The sequence below is a fragment of the Aedes aegypti genome, chromosome 2 (genome assembly GCF_002204515.2).
Source record: "Aedes aegypti strain LVP_AGWG chromosome 2, AaegL5.0 Primary Assembly, whole genome shotgun sequence".
Lineage (NCBI taxonomy): Eukaryota > Metazoa > Arthropoda > Insecta > Diptera > Culicidae > Aedes > Aedes aegypti.
This window is the reverse complement of record NC_035108.1, coordinates 394,211,240-394,233,644: the sequence shown is the minus strand read 5'-3', so window position 1 is coordinate 394,233,644 and position 22,405 is coordinate 394,211,240.

Below are 22,405 nucleotides of genomic sequence, written 5' to 3'. Positions count from 1 at the left end.
CAACTTGCACATTCTTTCGTTGATCGTTGATCGCATATCACCCATCACTATAAAAGCTGTTTCCAGCTTACGTGTGTTGCCGCAGCTCTGGTAGATGGTATGACTACCTCTTAACGTTCATACCATCGAACCTGTCCAGCACACCTCCTGCAACGCTACGATGTCGAAACCGTGGATCTTCAGTACATCGGAGAGTATGCGTGTGCTTGCGATGAAGTTGAGAGATTTGCAGTTCTACGTACCGAGTTTCCAATCGCTTGTCCATTGTCATCGCTGTAGTCTTTGCCGATTGTTCTGGTCCGTTCTCGTTGACGTTCCTGCGTTGGTGTATTTTTACGGTTGGCTTGCAGGGCCTGACACCAACCCCTTGGACTTCTGGAGGACCATTCCCCCTAAATGTTTGGAGGGCCATAGTGCGCAGTTTTTTTTCTGGCACTTGGACGATGGAAATACTTAAGTTCCATCCTCAAAATTTGTTTAACTTTCGAAGGTCCAAGAAGTCAATGTTATGTTCCCCAATGAGGAAACAACTGTGCACAGGAAGTATTATAAATCCTATCAAGAAAAAAAAATAAAAATTATTTATTTGCCAAAAAAGTAAGATTCAAGTTATCGAACCATGTCCATACTTTCGGGGCACCCATTAAACTTTAGTAAATAGCTACAACTTTACGGCAGTATGCAGAAACAATCAAATTTATTCCACAAAAACTGTCATAGTTACCCCATTTTACGGCACGGTACACAGTTTCTAAACTCGTTCAATTTTTTTCGCCTAACTAGTGTTGTAGTACCTACTCCATTCTGTTCGGCCATGAGAAGTATAACAGATGCAACGGAAATTCCGTGCGTTACACTGCGTTTGGAGCCAATCTGTTTCGCGAGTAGGCATACGGCCAGGAAAAGGTGCAAATTCGAACCAGTCAGCCATAGGCCAAGTGCAACTTGTGTGCGCGCGAATGCGGACATCACAACCGGTGTAAAGCTGCTTCCATTTGTTTTAGTTTTGATGGATGGCTCTTGAACGATGCCAACCAACCGCTTGGCTTGGCTAGGCGCTTTCGGCTACATGGTAGCTAAATTGAAGCAAATTGTTCCATTAGAGTTCGTTTGTTGAGGCTAGAGGATCCTTTTCGCTGCGTCGGACATTGAATCGAATTCAAGTTAACAAACCGACGTTGATATCCTTGCAATGGCAACGTTTTGCATAAAGGGGCTTTTTCGCGAACGAGAATTGAATGATACTGGAAGGTATACCTTCAGCTTAAGCAAACTGATGTGATCTTTATGCTCTCCGGTTTTTGAAAGCACAGATTGAGTTGAGTGACAATTGCATGGACACATAAAAGGTGAACTGCAAAAAAAACATGTCGGAAAGTGAATTGAAATCAATCAGCTTCATAAGGCTTCGTTGCATCTTGTATGGCCGTATTGTTAAGTGTGGATAGGATTCCGAATCCAATCCAAACCATGTTGAATGTCCAAATCCACGCAAAGAAATCTTGTTTTAGTTTCCGTCCACTTGAGTTTACTATATTACTGCAGCTTCTATCAAGATTTAGTATAGATTTCAATTACATGAAAGATGGAGTAGAATCCAATTTAAAACTTACTTCAATCTCGTGAGCTAGCTTCAGTCATAGACCATCGGTGGCTGACCGGCAAAATAAGCATAGAAACCACATCCCACACGAGACCAAAGCCAAAAAAATATGGTAAAAAGAAACTCTCTATGAAACATTCGCTTGCGCTTTCACCACTGCCATTGGGTTGCTTCTTGGCTCCACCTTGTTTGAAAAGAAAACCGCTGGAAATTGATTTCATATTCAAATTTTCTTTTTATTAACAAGTGATTTTGTCCTTGGCTTTTCACTTCGCACGAAAGAAACTTTTCGCTGCTCTTAATACCGGCAGATGTATGGTGGTGGTGCGGGAGATGCAGACTGTGATCCGAAACCCTGAGCAAAAAGAACAAATGTAATCATTATGGGGATGATAATTGGAAAAGTTCGACTTTTGACTTTTTGTCGCCGCAAAGATCGAGAAGCGAACGATGACGCCCACCCATTTAGGGAACCGAGGACTCGAGATTGGCTTCTGAAGGCCACTTATCCAAAATCGATGCTTTTTGCTGGACATGCGAGCTGGAGCGGGCTATCCTGCTATCGATACCTGCTCCCGACCAGAGCGTTTCGTGGAAGTTGGTCCAGGTGGTGGGCGTTGGTGAAAATCGGATAAAACAAGTCAATTGTAAATTCTAATGAGGTGGTGATTTGAATTTTTCCACGGATCACACAAATTGTGTGCTGAGGAGGAACTTTGGAAGCGCAATACAGTAATAGCTCGATATAAAGTAACGTTATTTGCACTTTCGTTTCGTTACATTATATTGAAGTGCCGTTTTCATCCTTTCTTGCAATACTGCAATCTTTTCTCCTTTTTTTATTTCAGATTTTTCTAAATTTTTCCTTTTTATTCGCGTTTTATTTTATCCCTAATGGAACAGATTCTATTCCTCAGCTTAATAAACTACAAAACTTTTCTATAGTTTTGAGATGCGTTGATAGTAATTGTCGTTAGAAGGTTTGCATTGAAGGTATTACAAAACAATCCTTTCAGAAATGTTTGATGGAGGTAGAAAATGAAGAAATTTGGAAATAATCAGAAAAAAATATCTAACAGGAGTATATTTAGAAATCCAAAAAGATTCCCAGGATAAACACCCAGAGGATTCCTGGAGGAATACTTAGAAAAATTTCAGGAGGAATACAAGGAAATCTCTAGAGACCATTATTGGAAGCATGATTCGATGAGTCAGGGGATGATTTTAATAGCATAACTTAAATAATCGCTGGAGCAATTCGGCAGAAATCTATTGGAATCATTTAAGAAAAGTTCAGAGAAATTCTAGCAAGAAATTCCAAGACGTATCAATAAAAGAGTTAACGTGGAGCATTCCATTGACATATCTAATGCATTGTTCCAGCTTTGGCTGACTTTTCCAAGAGATCTCTAGACAAATAACTGAAGGATTCCTGGAAACAATTTTGTTAAGAATATCAACTCTTATTAAAAATGATGAAAAAGAAACATCAGAAGTTTGTTGGAATAATGTCAACATAGTTTCAAAAAATGAATGAGAGAATTTAAGGAGAACCCACAAGAGAAGTCCAGTAGAAAACTACTTGAAGGATTTTTCTTGATACCTGGCCAAATTACTGGCGGTATTCTAGGAGAAATCTCTAGATAAAAAGTTCTTGTAAAAACTGGAGGAACTTGGGGAAAAATCTCTTGAATAATACTTAAAGCATTTCTTGGAAAAAGCGTTGGACGAACCTATTGAGAACTTTTCTTTGAAATTCTCAGTGAATTCAATAAAAGTTTTCTTTCCACATAAAAGCTTTGAAGAAATTTAATGATTCTTTGATTATTCCTTGGTGAAATTTCTGCGAAAATTCATGATGAAATTTCCAAAGAAATTCATAGAGAATTTTTTTTCAGACTTTTTGAAAGTATTCCTCCATTAATTTCTTGCAGTAATTCTTGATTAGATTCATTAAAGTGAAGATGAATCGAAGCCAAACCCCAAATTTTCAAGAGCACAAATCTTGAGAACCAAACATCCGTTTAAGTTGAAAACTTAATCGATTGATCACCACCAGCTAGTGACCAATCGATAAAGTTTTCAACTTAAACGGATGTTCATTTGAGGTTTGGCTTCGATTCATCTTCACCTTAATCATTAATCTTTTTTTTTTCAACCGTCAGAATATTCTGAATACGAATGGGATTACTCAAAGAAATTCCTGTGCTAATTTTGTCGCAAATAATTTCAGTTTCTGCACATCCATCTCGAGATTGAGAAGTTAGATGGGGAGGAAAACTTTCGTTTGAGAACCGGTTCTGCAAGATGAAGGGCTCGCCAAGCGACCAACGGGGCGGAATCATCCGCTTCTTAATCCAACAATGACTGGATTCCATCACGGTTTTACCAAAAAAATTATCCTGCCAATGTTCTCTGGAGAAAAATCGCGCAGGATTTTGTTCCGGGTTAATTTTCTATCCATGATCCATGGCAACGATGATATTCCTATGGTGAACAAGTTGCAATACCTTTTTAAGTCTTTAGAGGGAGATGCTAGGAAACCGTTTGAGAGTGTAGATATCCAAGCGGACAACTAGGTACACACCAACTTGGAATGCGCTCATGAAGGGATACGACAACAAATGGTTTTTGCTGAAGGAGTTGTTTCGACGATTATTCGAACTGCCATCGATGAAACATGAGTCGGCGCAGAAGCTGAACACTCTGGTGGACAACTTTCAACGACACGTGAAGCAGAATTCAGCAAAGTTTGCAGTTTGGGTTTGCTATTATGAAGAATATACGCAAGAAAAAAATTAAAACAAACATTAGTTCGTCGTTTTTCTGTCAGAAATAAGTGTTTGCAATGCATTCGCAATGCATCTGATGAGCGTTTTAAGAGGCATAAATAGGGTAAGTTATCAAGATTGAAGTCCAAGTCAATCAGTTTAAAAGCAGCTTTTATGACAACAAGGTGTATTTTATCAATCTTTTATCATAGCCGTCACAAATAAGTGCCATTCAGCCACCACTAGCAGTTTGAATGAAGTATTCTATGCTGCAATAAAGCTGGTTTTGTAGCCACAAAATTGTAACTTTATAGTTTGTCTCCAGAAGGTTTCGAAAACAATTAAGAGCTGACTTACAAAGTATCATCTTCTAGCAACGTTAAATGTCGCCTCTAGCTATCATAGCATTCACGTAACTGTCTTAAACCATTAATAAATCCACACAAATGCCAAATTGCTGTGGAATTATTACTTGGGCGATCTGTTCACGCCAGCATTTTTATCTGCTCTACGTGGCTTCATTGCTGCACTCCGATAACGGAACCGCATTCAGGGGTGCTGCAAATTCATTGCAACGTCTATACGAAATGTCGAAGATCAACAACAGCGATTTTGAGGCCATCATCTATTGGTGTACAGACCAGGAAATCCCCATATTTTGGAGAATTATGGGAGGTGGCGGTGAAATCGTGCAAGCATCATCTCCTTCAAGAAGTCGGTCAAACGTCCCTCAGCTGGGACGACATATCTACCCTGCTGGCACAAATCGAAATGTGTCTAAATTCCCGTCCCCTGACTTCGATCCCAACCGAATCCACCGACCTCGAAGCACTCACACCTGGGCACTTTCTCGTTGGCTCGAATCTGCAAGCAGTTCCGGAAGCTGATGTTACCAATAATTCTGACAATCGTCTGGATCTCTGGCCAGCCAAACAATTTCAACGTATCTGGACCAGGTGGTATCCGCACGCTATGTCTGAACCAGACGATTATAAAAATCGAATGTACATCGGATTTTTTCTCGCAAAAGATCATTATTTGGTTTATATTTTCATAATCGGAAGGTTTAAAAATATTCTATCGGTGAAATTTTTTCCATACATTTTGTATGGCCAATAATGCGCCAAAAAACGGGGTTTTCATAGATTTTAGTATAAAAAATAGCTAAAAAGTGGAAAAAATCAAAATTTCACCGATGAAATATTTTTGAACCTTCCGATTATGAAAAAATAACCCAAAAACGGAACTTTACCGAGAAAAGCCCCGATGTACATTCGATTTCATCGCCCAACTTCAAGCACGAGCCAACAACAATTGCAGGTCTCCGGTGCACCTTCAGTCGGGACGAATCGTGGTCATCGAGGAGAAAAATCTCCCACTGGCGCAGTGGCTTTTAGCCCGCATCACAAAACTTCACCAAGGTAAACATGGAATTGTCCACGTAGTCAGTCTGAAGACATCTACCGCGGAGCACGTCGTACGCCCAGTCGCAAAGGTGGCCTCCTTGCCAATTCAAGCCGAAGAAGATCAGCAATCAACCGAACCGTAAGCAGATCCTACAAAGATCGGTAGAGCAGTCCGAAACTGTCTCAACGCATGTTTGGATAGCTAACAGGTGATTAGCTTTTCAACATTTTTGCTAGTCCCTGTCGTTCTACCGGGTCTCTATATTCACAGAACCTTACTGATCTCGTCATATCATCAACTTGCCGCTCTCGTTTGCATCCCATACGCCATCTGCCCATTCAGGCGGCACCCAACTGAACAATGAAATCCGACAACAAGACGAAGACCATCATGTTCGTTATCCGAAATCAGCCGATTTCGGAGAAGAGTGAGAGAGGAAGCATGCTGAGAAAATTAAAACAGTGCGGCAGTTTCAAGGTGACCGGAATGATCAGTACGCTGATCTTAGTAAATAATTGCATACACATTAGAATTGTTAATAGCCCTATAGTCAAGTAATTTAATTTTAAGCCCACCTGAATTAAACGACACCTAGCATGAACTCCACAAGTAATGAATTTAATTGTCCACTCATCACCACAATTATACACAGTCACTGTACGCAATAGGAGAGCAACATCAAATGAAGAGGAGAACGATCATTGAATTACGCGAGACACCCATTAGAGCGGTTCCACGCCGTTTCGCAAACCCGATTATTTTTGTATTTTTTGAATCGCCTGAAAATTTGCATACAGATTCTTTATGACCAAAAATGCTATTATGCACCTACAGACCGCCGATGAACCTCGCCTTATTTTTGAGAAGGGCGTATTATTTTTTATTTCATTTCGTAGATTATTTTTTATTTCATAAACAAAATTTTAAAATCAATTTTCTCCAGAAACGCAGTTTTGATTTTTTTTATTCCTGGATATGTTTTAGGGGACAACTTATGTGATTTATTGCACAATGTTTCAAAATGGAAGAATAATGAACAAAAAAGTTATGATTTTTAAAAAATTATAGATTTTGAAAAATAATCGAAATAGAGGAAAACAATAATTTTTTATGTGATTATTTGAAAGTACAGAAAAATTGCAATCGAAAAGTACTTAAGTTATTTTTTTCTAGGTTGCATCAATTTCGAGATATACTCATATTTATATAAAATTTTCAAATAAAAAAAGAAAAATAGGCCCTTTTCAAGCATATTTCGTGTTTCTCCATTAAAAAAAAAATATTTTGATTGAGCGAATCGTAGCTAAATCGTTTATTGTTTGATCAAAACATTTATGCTTAAGTATTTAAAAAAGAGTGCACGGTAAAAAATATAAACGATATTTTCAAATGAAAATTTGAAGCTAATAGTTCTTAAAACCGCAACATTGATGTTTTTAATTTTTGAATATATTTGTCGATTGTTGTAGGTATTGTTTAGGACTATTTGGAAACATAATAAATTAAATAGTAAGCTTAAAATTTGTGATTCTTGTCGTTTAAAACTGTCGAATTGTACTCAACTATCTAGTAGCGATGACTCATCGAGCAGTGATGAACATGTAACTTCTGATACTGAAATGAATGTTCCAAGTCAGGAGTCTTTGGTTACTGTACCGTCAATGACCTCGGTCAATACGACTGATTCTGAAATAGGTGAATGTTCACAAAGTGTAAATATTGAAATTTTTAACAAATCAATTTCCAGTATTTTAACATCTCCAATTGATCGTAAAAAAATGAATTCAATAAATTATGTAAAGCGAAAATATGAAGAAGTTAATTAAAAAAATAAGAAGAGAAATATTCAAGTTAAATACAATTGATGAAATTGACAGAGATAAAGTTAACGAGTTTGATGAAATGATTGCACAAATTAAAGATAAATTTTCTACGCTATATTGCCGAGGTCATGGATGGTTCAGAAAATAATGGATACATTTAATACATCCAGGTATTTGGCAACACAAGCTTAACAGTCATTAGAAGGAACAAGTAAATCTCGTACATCTTTCGGGCTAAGTAATGTTGCAAAAGTAAATCTGCAGATATCCTCAAGAACAATTTCTAAGAAGTCCCTCAAGCACCGAGAACCCCCAAAGGATTCTCATAGACCAAGCTCGTAAGGAAATTTATAATTATGTTTAGACCCGTATGTTTGATTAAAAATCTTGTATAGAATTCTGGATCGTCTCTTAATAAATCTAACATCTTACGGAGCTCTGTCTTCAAATGACTAAAGCAACGCACTCGAAAATATTTATAAAAAAAATTACAAATTTTAATGGTATTAAAAAATGTTGCCAAAAACGGATCCATTTTGTTGCCAAAATCGGGGGGTGCCAAAAATGGAGCATGCCAAAAACGGAATCCCACTGTATTTACGAAAATGTTTATTTGATAAACCATAGTTTAAAGAAATATAATTTACTGCATGATTTATTTATTTGAACTGATAGTTTATTTTGTAAAAACTACACATTTATTCTTCAAGATGAAGTTCGAAGCCATCATTGGAATGCTCAGCAAGCTACTTTGCATCCGTTTGTAATATATTATCGTCAAGATGGCAAAGTCAATCATTTAAGTTTTGTTGTAATTTCAGAAGATTTGCTCCACGATTCTGTATCTGTCAACTTATTCAGTTAAGAACTTTTCAACTCTTTGTCAATTTAAAATCAAATATGATATAGAAGTTGAATGGCATTTTTTTGCAACATCACATGGAAAAGGGCCATGCGATGCCATAGGAGGGACACTAAAACGTATGGCTACCAGAGCCAGTCTTGCCAAAGAACGTGAACATCCGATAAAAAATGCTAAGGAACTATATGATTGGGCTCAAAATCGGAAAAAAGAGCAGCTTACACAAATCTTTTTTTGTTATTCAACTACTGAGGAATATGATATCATTGCACAAGAACTTAACAAACTATTTTCAAGCACAAAAACAGTTCAAGGCACTCAGAAATATCACGCGTTTATCCCTATCTCTGAAACACATATTGAAGTTAGACAATTTTGGAGCTGTGATGATAACAAGACAGTAGTTCATATAATTAAGAAATAATATATATATATATATATATATATATATATATATATATATATATATATATATATAAATATATATATATATATATATATATATATATATATATATATATATATATATATATATATATATATATATATATATATATATATATATATATATATACAAACAAAATTTTAAAATCGATTTTCTCCAGAAACGCAGTTTTGATTTTTTTTTTTTGGATATGTTTTAGGGGACAACTTATGTGATTTATTGCACAATGTTTCAAAATGGAAGGATATATATATATATATATATATATATATATATATATATATATACATTTCGCCATTTGCCATCACCATGTCACAGCGCCGCAAGCTTCCTGAGCTTCCTCGCTGACAGCGCGCAATTGTTGAACCATGAATTTTGTGGACGTGTTGTAGGCTACCAACTTTACCTCGCATCGCACGGGTGCTGCTGCTTTGACTGCATGTGTACAGTCATAACTCGATATAACGTATTTTGATAAAACGTAACTTTTTAATGGATATGAAAAAAAAACGCTTTTAATCAAGTTAACCTTACATAAACTGAATACATAACGCATTAATCGTGGCAATAAAAGATGTGAACTATTTTTGTCTAAAATTTTCAATAATTTTAATCATCAATTGCTCCAATGTTTTAACATTGGGTATTCCATGTAACTCATTAGAACTGTTTCAGAGAGAATGGTTCAGAATCATTTACATTATTTTATTTCGAATACTCTGCAGAGCTTTCTTCCTGGTATTACAACAGCTAGTCCATATTGGTACAGCATACAACATGGCTGGCCTTATGTTTAATTTAAAATCAGAGCTTGTTTTGAAGACAAATGTTTGATTTTCTGTTTGTTTGAGCGTGAAGCTCTAATTTCCGACCACCGGGGGTTTTACTACACGCTATTTTCAATAGCGGCGCACCAAATCCCGGGATCGTTATATTCACCACCACAGCACTTGACCGCTAGTCAAAGTTAGGGCTATTCACCGAAAGTAGGATCCACAATTTGCACTGATTGCCGCGAATCATTAACGCGCGATCTCTGCTCTTAAAGGGTTGATTTTTGCTATCGTTAGCCACATCAAGATATATTACGGAAAGATATAGATATTGGGATTCAAATAGCACTGCACTACTATCTATTGCACGAAGAACGGACGAAAAAAGAACAAACGCTGCCGATCGTTTTGGGTGTCTATTTTGTACTGTTGGGTTTTACTTGAGTAATGAACAATTCCACCGAACATGACGAATTTTTTTTTTAATTTAATTTTTGTATTTTTTGAATCGCCTGAAAATTTGCATACAGATTCTTTATGACCAAAAATGCCATTTTGCACCTTTAGACCGCCATTTTGAACCTCGCCTTATTTGAGAAGGGCGTATCGGAATATAATATATATATATATATATATATATATATATATATATATATATATATATATATATATATATATACATATATATAAAATAACAAAAAAAATCAAACTCCTTCTCCATGGTTGTACGATCTTGCCGCGATGAGAGGGATTTACCTATTTCTATTTTTTTATTAGTATTTTTCTATAGAAATTTTTCATATTTAAAAATATATAGTTATTTTTCTGTACTCAAAAAAACGCACCAAAAATATCGTTTTACATAAATTCGTTTTATTATTTTTTTTTAATAATTTATTTTTTATCCAAAAATTTTCCGTTTTGAGGCATTGTGCAAGAAATTACAAAAAATATGCTGCAAAACATATCCAAAAATTAAAAACATCAATGTTGCGGTTTTTAAGAACAATGAACTTCAAATTTTCATTTGAAAATTTCGTTTATATTATTTTTACCGTGCATACTTTTTTAAATACTTCAGTATATAGGTTATGATAAACAATAAACAATTCAGCTACGATTCACTCAATCAAAATAAAATATTTCTGGAATGGAGAAACACGAAATATGCTTGAAAAGGGCCTATTTTACTTCTTTTATTTGAAAATTTTATATAAATATGACTATATCTCGAAATTGATGCAACCTAGAAAAAAATAACTTAAGTACTTTTCGATTGTAATTTTTCTGTACTTTCAAATAATCACATAAAAAATTGTTGTTTTCATCTATTTTTTTTTCAGAATCTGTAATTTAAAAAATAATCATATCTTTGTTGTCTATAATTCTTCCATTTTGAAACATTGTGCAATAAATCACATAAGTTGTCCCCTAAAACATATCCAAAAAAAAAAAAAATCAAAACTGCGTTTCTGGAGAAAATCGATTTTAAAATTTTGTTTTTGAAATAAAAAATAATCTGTAACTTTTTTTTACTGTGCATATTTTTCTCCATATAGTCCTAAGCAATACCTACAACTTTGTAGAAGATCTCAAATCGATCGGACAAACCGTTTTCGAGTTACAGTTTTTTAAAGATTTGCTATGCATTTTCCGATACGCCCTTCTCAAATAAGGCGAGGTTCAAAATGGCGGTCTAAAGGTGCAAAATGGCATTTTTGGTCATAAAGAATCTGTATGCAAATTTTCAGGCGATTCAAAAAATACAAAAATTAAATTAAAAAAAAAATTCGTCATGTTCGGTGGAATTGTTCATTACTCAAGTAAAACCCAACAGTACAAAATAGACACCCAAAACGATCGGCAGCGTTTGTTCTTTTTTCGTCCGTTCTTCGTGCAATAGATAGTAGTGCAGTGCTATTTGAATCCCAATATCTATATCTTTCCGTAATATATCTTGATGTGGCTAACGATAGCAAAAATCAACCCTTTAAGAGCAGAGATCGCGCGTTAATGATTCGCGGCAATCAGTGCAAATTGTGGATCCTACTTTCGGTGAATAGCCCTAACTTTGACTAGCGGTCAAGTGCTGTGGTGGTGAATATAACGATCCCGGGATTTGGTGCGCCGCTATTGAAAATAGCGTGTAGTAAAACCCCCGGTGGTCGGAAATTAGAGCTTCACGCTCAAACAAACAGAAAATCAAACATTTGTCTTCAAAACAAGCTCTGATTTTAAATTAAACATAAGGCCAGCCATGTTGTATGCTGTACCAATATGGACTAGCTGTTGTAATACCAGGAAGAAAGCTCTGCAGAGTATTCGAAATAAAATAATGTAAATGATTCTGAACCATTCTCTCTGAAACAGTTCTAATGAGTTACATGGAATACCCAATGTTAAAACATTGGAGCAATTGATGATTAAAATTATTGAAAATTTTAGACAAAAATAGTTCACATCTTTTATTGCCACGATTAATGCGTTATGTATTCAGTTTATGTAAGGTTAACTTGATTAAAAGCGTTTTTTTTCATATCCATTAAAAAGTTACGTTTTATCAAAATACGTTATATCGAGTTATGACTGTACACATGCAGTCAAAGCAGCAGCACCCGTGCGATGCGAGGTAAAGTTGGTAGCCTACAACACGTCCACAAAATTCATGGTTCAACAATTGCGCGCTGTCAGCGAGGAAGCTCAGGAAGCTTGCGGCGCTGTGACATGGTGATGGCAAATGGCGAAATGACGACGACAGCGACGACGACGGGTCCCCGAGGTGTTGTAAAGCGATTGTCGTAACCGATATTAATATTATTGTTCCCAATTCCCTAATCTATGCTAATTTGCCATGTATAACCATAAACCATTACGATAATGAATAAAACAATAATGGTCATAGGCTACACGGGTTCCGGAACGCGAGAAGTCCATCGAGAAGGCAAGGCGCGAAGTGCTCGTGACAGAGGGAGAAGGATCTGTGGAACAATGGTGGAGTCTTCAGGCCGCGGCGCGGAGCAAATCATTCATCGTGGTCATTGTCCGCGGCACCGTTATCTTAATTATCATCATTAAAGTGTCGGGTATCAGACACTCCATATTCATAAGAGAAGGTATTGATTGGGTTCACGTGTGGCACACGGTCTTCGTCTATGCTCGTACTTTATTTTTTCAATTAGTGGTTCACATTCCCGGGAGACGGGATTGTGATTGTTAGATCAGGAATTATCGATGTGGACAAAACAATACTAAACAAATATATAGTGGTATATGCTGATAGTTTGACATATTACCCATGCATGGTGTGGGAGCTTACTCGTGTGAGAAAGTATGGCTATGGCGTTTTTGAATTAGGGGAACATGGCCTAATACGCGTTGATGCATCAACCCCATCATGATGGGATATAATGGCTTGGCTAACTGAATCTCTCCTAGAAAGATTATTTGCAATCTCTGCTAAACGATGTAAAAATGTGTTTATGTAGGAGTTGTCGCTACGAGCTGAGAGATAAATTGATAGATTTTTTTTTAGTTTCCCGGTAAAGTTCAATCATTTTACATTTTTTTTACCTTAGTCGTGAGCTTTTCTTTAAATTTCTTAACGAATAAACGATCTATGCAACGGGGCAAACTCATGGAGAAACTTGGTTGCAGGCACTATAAGACACTCTTAGTTTCCCATACTAAATTGCAGAAAAATCCTCTTAGGATGTGTATAACTGTCCATTAGACTGATGCAAATTTTGAAGTTTTTGCGCCCTTATGCTTAAACGATGCCAAATATGATGAAAATGATCCTCCCAAAATTTGAAGTGATTCGGAAGAAATTTGGTTGTGCACACGCTATTTATAATTTATATGGAAATTTCTATGAAAAAGGCAAACTTTTTGTGTTCAGTCCTCTAACAGCTCGTCATAATAACGTATACATAACGTATAAGTGAAATTCAAAAAAATCCAAGTGAGTACTCAACCGCACATGGAATTTCATAACTTTTGAAATCAAGCCCATTATTTTATTTGATCAAATTGTACGCAACGAAACTTTTCTAATGATGCTGTACTGAAATCAATTATCCCAAATGCTTGGATCTCTATCTACAGCTCTTCAACGATATGCTCAACCGCTGATGTGACTTTACGTTGCTGATGTTTTTGTCATAAGCTTCAAACGCACACTTCGTGACAACCAATCTTTCTTAACCCCTCTACCGGCAGCTTTATTTTTTACAGCAAAATTCAAATTCAAATCGTTATAACTTTTTTGTTTTTCAATATTTTTGCACCATTTTTTCACAAGTTCTCAAAAAACTCTTCTAGTTTTAGGATCTGTGTCGATATTGATCATTGGTCATCTGGTTTTGAAGATATTCCAAAATTCCTTGGGGGACCGACCCATAACTAGAATCCCCCATTAATTTCTCTGGCTACAGAATTTTAATCGTATTCGGATATTCACTCTTCGGAACAATACATTAATGAGAGTATATTGTGAAAAAATGAAGCAATTTGGTGCAGCCGTCTTTAAGTAATGATCATTTAGGTTTCTGGAATCACGCTGGCCAAATAAAGATCTTAAAAACTTCAAAAAACATCATATCGTAATTTTCAGATATCTCCAAGAATACTGAACCGATTTAAATGATTTTTACAGATAAGCTCCTTATTACCTGGCATTTAATACCGTAAAATCGGGTGTAATTGATCAGAAGGGTGAAATTGATCATCGTATCACACGAGTTTTTTATTCGTAAAGGAGAACAAATATCAATGTTAACTGCAGTAAATGAACGTTGTTTGTCGTAACTATTGTCAAATTGTGTGTTGTGAAGTTTTTTGCGTTAAAAAATGTTTATTACTATGAAAATAATGTAAAATTTCAAAATCATGCACGGTGCAGTATTGACAAACACCTATGAACTTCTATTTATAAGCAAGGATTTGAACATGGTATAAACCTGAAAGTTTGTGAGGATGCTTGAGATATATCCCCAAACCAGATTTCATCACTAAAACTCGTACCAATTAGCTCATATGGTTGAAATAATTGAATTTCTGTTAGCTATCATTGAATTCCTTACCCAAGGAACACACATGTTATAATTGATGCATATTAACTCTTATATGACTAAATTTTGTCATATAAGAGTTAATATGCATCAATTATAACATGTGTGTTACTCGGGTTAGGAAATTGCATACATTTAGGCGTTTTCCGCGTAATTCTTGAAATTTAAATATTTGTTATTTATATAAATTTTGTATTGTTAAGAATTTGACAAGCATATTCGGATTCAGATAGCTCAAATTTATCATGTATAGTTGTTTTGAAAACTAACAATAATGGCATTGACAAGTGATCAATTTCACCCCGAAATGAGATCCTCTGATTTTTCATTTTAACCTTCGGGCTGTCGCGCTGTTGTACTTTGTACAACAGTTGTGATTTATATGCTATCATTTTGCAACCAAGATATCTATCGACACCAAACCAAAATGTATTCCTCAAGAATCTTCTTAAGAATAATACTCGACGGTTTTTTTTTACAGTATGACCTTTTATAATGCGGTAAAATCAACAAATGTACATGAAAGTCGCATAATAATGAACGCACTATATACGGTTCGAGAGAACCACAGTTTGAAATCGGTATATCTCAAAATCCAGATAATATAGAAAGTTGAGGTCTTTAGAAAATTTGTTCTGGATGTGAAGCACTATCTGATGGTACCGCATTTAATTCGGAATTTGACCGCTAGGTGGCACTAATGAGTATGGAAGTTTTACTATTGTTTTGCAAATATATCAGGATCCTGATCATTTAGAAGGATGGCGTCTTCGGCAAAATTGTTAAGTAAGTTAAGGACTATCACTGTTCGAGCTAGTTGATTCAAAATTTTGCCACTAGGTGGCGCTAGTGTGCATGAAACTTTTGTTTGCAGATATCTCAGGAGACTGACCACTTAGAAAGATAGTGTCTTCGGCAAAGTAGTTCAGTAGCTCAAGGACTATCTTTATTTGATGGAAGAAATAAAATATTTTGCCACCAGGCGGCGCTAGTGAGCATAACATTTTTGTTTTTCGGATACTGCAGAATCTTGACTTTTTAGACAGGCACCTTCAGCAAAGTTGTTCAGAAGCTCAGGAACTATCATTATTTTACAAAACCTCGAACTTTAAGGATTGAATAAAGAAAAAAAAAACAGTAGTATTTGAACTACTGAACAACTCTGACGAAGACGCCATCTTTCTAAGTGTTCAGGCTCCTGAGATATTTGAGAAAACAAATGTTTTATACTCACTAGCGCTGCATGGTGGCAAAATTTTGAATCAACTAGCTCTAACAATGATAGTCCATAAGTTACCGAGCAACTTTGCCGAAGACGCCATCTTTCTAAGTGGTCAGGATTCTGAGATCTACGATACAAAATTTTCATACTCACTAGCGCCGCCTAGTGGGAAAATTTCAAATTTATTAGCTAAAATAATGATAGCCCTTGAGCTACTGAATAACTTTGCCGAAGACGTCATCTTTCTAAGTGATCTGACTCCTGAGATATTCGCAAAACCAAGGGTGTTGTACAAAGTACAACGCGCGACTACTCGCGTTACAAAAATTCGCGCGACGACCGAAAGGTTAAAGATATTTGTTAACAGTGAAATGACATTTGTTAGAAAATTTCGGCACATAAGTCGATGAGGCTCACCGTTGTACTTGTTTTCCTGCATTTAGTTGTTTGGCATTGTTAACATTATAGAAAACAGACTAGAAAAACCGTGAAAAATGATCAATTTCACCTGAAATTACGGTAGCCCACATTTTATTTTTTTGGTAAATTGATCAAAAACAAAATGACGGCCAAAGACATTTTATATGGAAAATGTCGGTCCCCCAAGGAACATTGAAATATCTGTAAACCAGATCACCAATAATTAATATTGACACGGATTCCTAAACTAGAAGAGTTGTTTGAGAACTTGTGAAAAAATGGTGCAAAAATATTGAAAAACAAAAAAGTTTTCACGATTTGAATATTTATTTTGCGGTAAAAAATGAAACTGCCGGTAGAAGGGTTAATGTGTTTCCTTGTACTTCACATTACTTCTTCAAACTAAAAATCATGGTCAATATTTTCAGTGAACTTAACTTGTCTTAGACAAATATTTCAAGTACCAGAATAAAAGTTTTGAAATGTGAGAAAAAATAATATTGCGTTTAATTATGAAAAATGGTCGTTATGCCAAATGGCCATTATGCCAAATGGAAACTGCCTATGATGAGCTTGCTTTTCCATGCCAGATTTTCAAACGATTTTTAATTGTTTCGAGTTGTAAGCCGCGGCACATCATTTTGAACATCAGCTATTTCAATCACTTCTTCTTCTTCTTACTGGCTTTACGTCCCCACTGGGACAGAGCCTGCTTCTCAGCTTAGTGTTCTTATGAGCACTTCCACAGTTATTAACTGAGAGCTGACCAATGCCAATGACCATTTTTGCATGCGTATATCGTGTGGCAGGTACGAAGATACTCGATGCCCTGGGAAGTCGAGAGAATGTCCAACCTGAAAAGACCCTCAACCGGTGGGATTCGAACCGACGACCCTCAGCTTGGTCTTGCTGAATAGCTGCGCGTTTACCGCTACGGCTATCTGGGCCACCTATTTTAATCCCATCAATTTTAATAAAAAGTGTAACAAATTTTCATCTAATTTTACATCAACTAGCACGTTGAACACCTTTTGACAGCAAGATTATGAATAGCTATGTACATTACAATTTTTCTCCGTTTATATAACGAGTACGATTTAGCTTACGTTACAATTTTTTTTTCGGAGGAATGGTATATTCGGGAAAACTGTTCTTGGGGAAGTGGTTTATTCGGGCAAACGGCATTCGGGGAAATTATATTCGGGAAAATGTCAGACAATGTAAGAATAGTCTTCAGTGACAGCGATTAAAAGAGGGTGATGTATGATCAGTCTCAACTAAACACCTCTTTCCAAAGATGACGAGATCGGTGCAACTCTAAAGAGTCGCCAATTCAACATAAAATGGTGCATTTCAAATGACCAATTCGTTTACCACCATGAACTGTTGTCGCATTTCTTAGTACCGTCGTTGGGGGTGAGAATGGGTCAAAAGGGATATGTACGATTTATTTATTGAATAACTATCGCAATTTTACATCAATAAACTTCAAATTTGGTGTGTATGTACATTGATGGTACATTAACAACTGTTCAAAAAAAAAAAATAAAATAAAGAAAAATCTTTATTTACAGCGGCACCACAAATGAATGAAAAATAACCCAATCTCACCCCATAGAGGGGGTGACATTGGGTCACTGTAATTGAAATAACTTGTTTTTGAGAATATAATTACAAAACCATTCACAGCTGAAAAATATTGATGAAATACGATTTAAACAAGACGAAAAGATATCTAAGATGTTTCACAAGTATAATAAACCCACTTAAAAGAACGATTATAACAAAAAAATGAAGAGCTATGAGAAAAAATATGTAAACCCAACAATATCGTCAAGTTTACATAAATTTTCTTGTTTTTTTACTCAAATTGTCTTCAAAGTCTCATCCCCATTGCCATAAAGCCTATTCAGTTTCCCCAAAGGTGTACTGAAACAGTGATTATTTTAAACCTTCGCAAATAGATAAATTTCGGTGTACAATACATTACAGGCAGATGTTGACGTCATAACCCGCTATTTCAGCAATCCAACTCATTTGTACTTCCGTGAGATGTTTCTATAATATGAAAACACTGATAAATAATTAAAATAAAAAATAATAATTTGATAATACTTTACGATGTTGCTGCGCACGAAACACAGTTGCCGGTTTGATAAGTTGTCAAAATGCGTTGAATTTTTATTCAATTCACGGAATACTCAAGTAGACTTTTTTGATGTTTCAGAGATGTTGTATTGAGAAAGAATAAACACTTCCTTATGAAAAAATAGAACACCCGGTACCGTAAACTGTCAAAAAAGTGGACTTGCAATTTCACTTACTTTCGTTCCTGCTTGACCCAATCTCACCCCCATTTTTGATGTTTTAGACACCGTACCGAAAAAGATGAAATTTTTGTGGAAAAAAACAAATAGATTCCGGAAAATACGTGTGAAGTGTTATGACAAGACTATCAACCTTCTATTAATATAACGATAGAGGTTCAAGTACATGCATGATACTTTGCACAGGAGAAATTTAATGTTGTAAATTTTATCTAGCTTCAACATATAAGTTCATTGATATAGTAAAAAAAACTATTATTTCTCAAAACGTATATTGTGATGAATAACGTGTAATAATATGTTCCCTAACATATGAATTATTAATTTTAGTAATATCAGCCTTATTAGCTGAAATATTTCATAAATCATATATTTCCGTTTTGACTCAATCTCACCCCTTAGACCCATTGTCACCCCCATCGACGGTACCAAATACTTTTTGGAGAAATGGAGCCATTCGAAACTAGCATTCAGCGAACTGGCGTTCGGAGAAACGACGTACGTGGAAAAGTAGCGCAACCGATGGTCAGAAAGGTACATTGATCGACTTTATAGAAGACACCAACTTGGCATCTAATCAGTGGACTGTAATATAAGCAAGTGAAACTGTTGTCCACCAGTGCCATCTTAGAAATGTTTCCCGAACTCATAAGGTTGCACGTGAATAGATCTCATTCAGTTGTTCAACATTGTCGAAGACTCCATCTTTGTCTAATCAGTGGACTGAGATATAAGAAAATACAAGGTTTGCCCAGTAGCGCCATCTCTTACGAGTTTTCATAACCATTATGATTTCAGCCGAATAGGTCTTATTCAATTGATCAATTTTGTCGAAGAAACCATTTTTGTATCTCATAGCTGGACTGAAATATAAGCGGAACAAATATTTGTACACCGAAAAGTTATTCCATGTATTACTTCAACATGCGACATTTGTTGGCGTCTGTGCGCCACCTGGCGAGTGAATTCTGAATTAAAACATTTACCAAGTGGAAGTCAGCAGTCCTGTGATCACCTTTACAAATATCAGTTCCCTTTGAAACCTCTTCATTTCAAGATATTTGCGCTACAAGTACTGTTCTATTTATAGGAGCTGGGGGATATGGGTTAATCAATAGGTTTTCTAACGAATATTGTTGAAAAATCACTTGTAAAATTGTAAAAAAATACGCATAAAACCTGTTCGACACTCTTACGGGAACTTCAAGTAACTTGTTTATAAAGCAGTATACATCCAGGAGTTCTATCTGCTTCGTAAAGTCTGCAAAATGTATTTAACAAATCAAATGGCTTTATGATTACTCAACAGTTAAATCTTAATCTTTCCTTAGTTTTCAATTTCACACGCATATCAAGCTTGCTTTGAAGCTGCACATTTGCAGTCCACAACATTCCCGAATGACTACTGAATGTTATATCACACTTGTATTGTGTACAAAGAGCGTGCTTTTCCGATAGTGCTCGTACTCAGCATATGATGTCTCTGTTCTTTGCAGAAAAGTTAAGCTGTTAAAGACTCCCTTACATTTTTCACATCATTCGTAGTAGACGCCATGCAGTAAGCGGCGTAAGGAGTAAAAGAATTAATCGCGAGCAGGCGCAACTTTTTGCATCTCCACTATCCAGAATGTCGCTAAGACTGGATGAGGACAAAGGTCAGGGCGTGTCGTAAGAGTGCCGCACAATTACCTCTCAAACATTGTGTTTGCCTCAATTTCGGCGGGTGAATTATTGAGAGGAGTGCTGCGAGCAAGGTGGATCAATCAAGTGGAGCAAGATCTAAGAAATATGAAACATTGGAGAAACTTGAGACAAACAGAACTAAATCTAGTGAATTTGAGTAAAATTGTAATGCAGGCGCAGTCCTGAGGGTCGTTGAGTCATCAAAAAAGTGAGTGAGGATCTCCAAGAGAAGGTTCTGAAATCTAGCTTGAGACTTATCAAACTTAATGGTTTTAGTGAAACAAGTCAGTAAATTGAAATTCGAGAATTTCCGGATGCTTTGGTCGCATGTCGGTTAGTTTCGGATGTCTGGGCAATTAAATTCCTCCAATTTTCCATTTATTTACACACACCATCTTCGTTTACAACGCACAGACTAAAAATTGTATACTAACATTAACCTAAAGTTCTCTTATTCTATTACTTAAAACACTTTTAGACAAATTATAAACAAATAACTTAGCAACATCATTGAACGAATGAAGACACATATAAAATGGATTATTACTACGATAGTAGGTTCTATTATAAGGAATAACCAAAAACGGTGAGTAACGAGATTGCCGAGGAAGAACGTTCATAGGAATCTGTTCCAGTAGCTCTGGATAGTCGATTTTTCCGGTAAACAGGTCGATAATTTACAAATTACAATGTTCTTGGAAGTATATTTCAATATGTTCAATGAAGAGGTCATTCATTCTAACTATTGATAAATGAGTCTTTTGGTAATAACTTTACCTCGTTTTACTAGGTCGAAGCTGTTTATGGCGAAGGTTGGCAGGAAATTGACAACAGGCAATGCATTCACATTATTTAACCAAATACTGTATTATTTATGAATGAACCGGCTTCGGAGTCCCCATATAAATCGCCTCTCTCTCACCGGTGCAAGCATATTGCAATTTAGCCAAACCAATTTATCGTATTTTGCGCACGCATGTAGGATCATCTTGTTGAAGTGCCTCTTAAATCACCAACAAGCATTAAATCTCCAATATTGCCACCGAGATAGAACATGTCTCCCCTGGAAGCGCACGACTAGACACTCGAAAGCTATCCATCGCTGCGTGTTTCCCACGTTATGCACTACTTTGGGCACGCTACCGACCGTGAATGAAAGCGAAATAAATCATCTTATCATCACGATCCATCATCGCCCCAAAGGGAGCACCGGACTCACTCCTCACTCGAGCTCTCAAATACTACTCCGACACACACATAGCTAATCTTCCGGTGGACGTGAGTGCTAAGGGAGGACACCAATGATTCCTACGGAATCCAAACCGCTAGTGCAGAGGCTCCCAAACTTTTGGATAACCTAGTTCTCTTACCACCAATGGCACGGCCAAAAACATTCCTTACGAAAAACGTCAGTGGCTGAAGCGGGAATCGATCCCACACCCCATGACATGATGCACTTAATTGCTGACGGCACTATCCACTATCGCAACAAAACCTACTTATAAATTTCACCGTGTATGAATCAGGTTCTTTACAAATCAATGGCATCTGGTGGATTTGTGAAAGGTTTTCAAGATTATGAGTTGATGTCCAAGTTAGTTGTATATCAATTTGCAACGCACATGAGGAAGTCCTACGGTACACCAGGGCGCCGTGGAGCTCCGTTTGGGAAGCACTGCGCTACTGCTACTGCTGTGGTGCTGCCAAATCCACTTCAACACTAGAGATGGTGGATCCGTTACCAATTGACCGGGGACTGTGCTCTCCCATGTCGTTCAGATAGCAAAATTCATTGTACCTGTCATTCTTTGCAACGCTTCTGTCCACTCTGTTAGCAATTTTTGCCCACCCATGTTGTCGTCAGTTGTCCCCTGTCATCAATTAACGAAGTGCTGAAAAAAGCAGATTTACATCTCCGCCTCTGGATTCCAGCAATTTTGTCGCATCTGTCGATTTTCCCATTGATTTGAAATTTCCATTTCCCAAATGCTCGCTAAAAT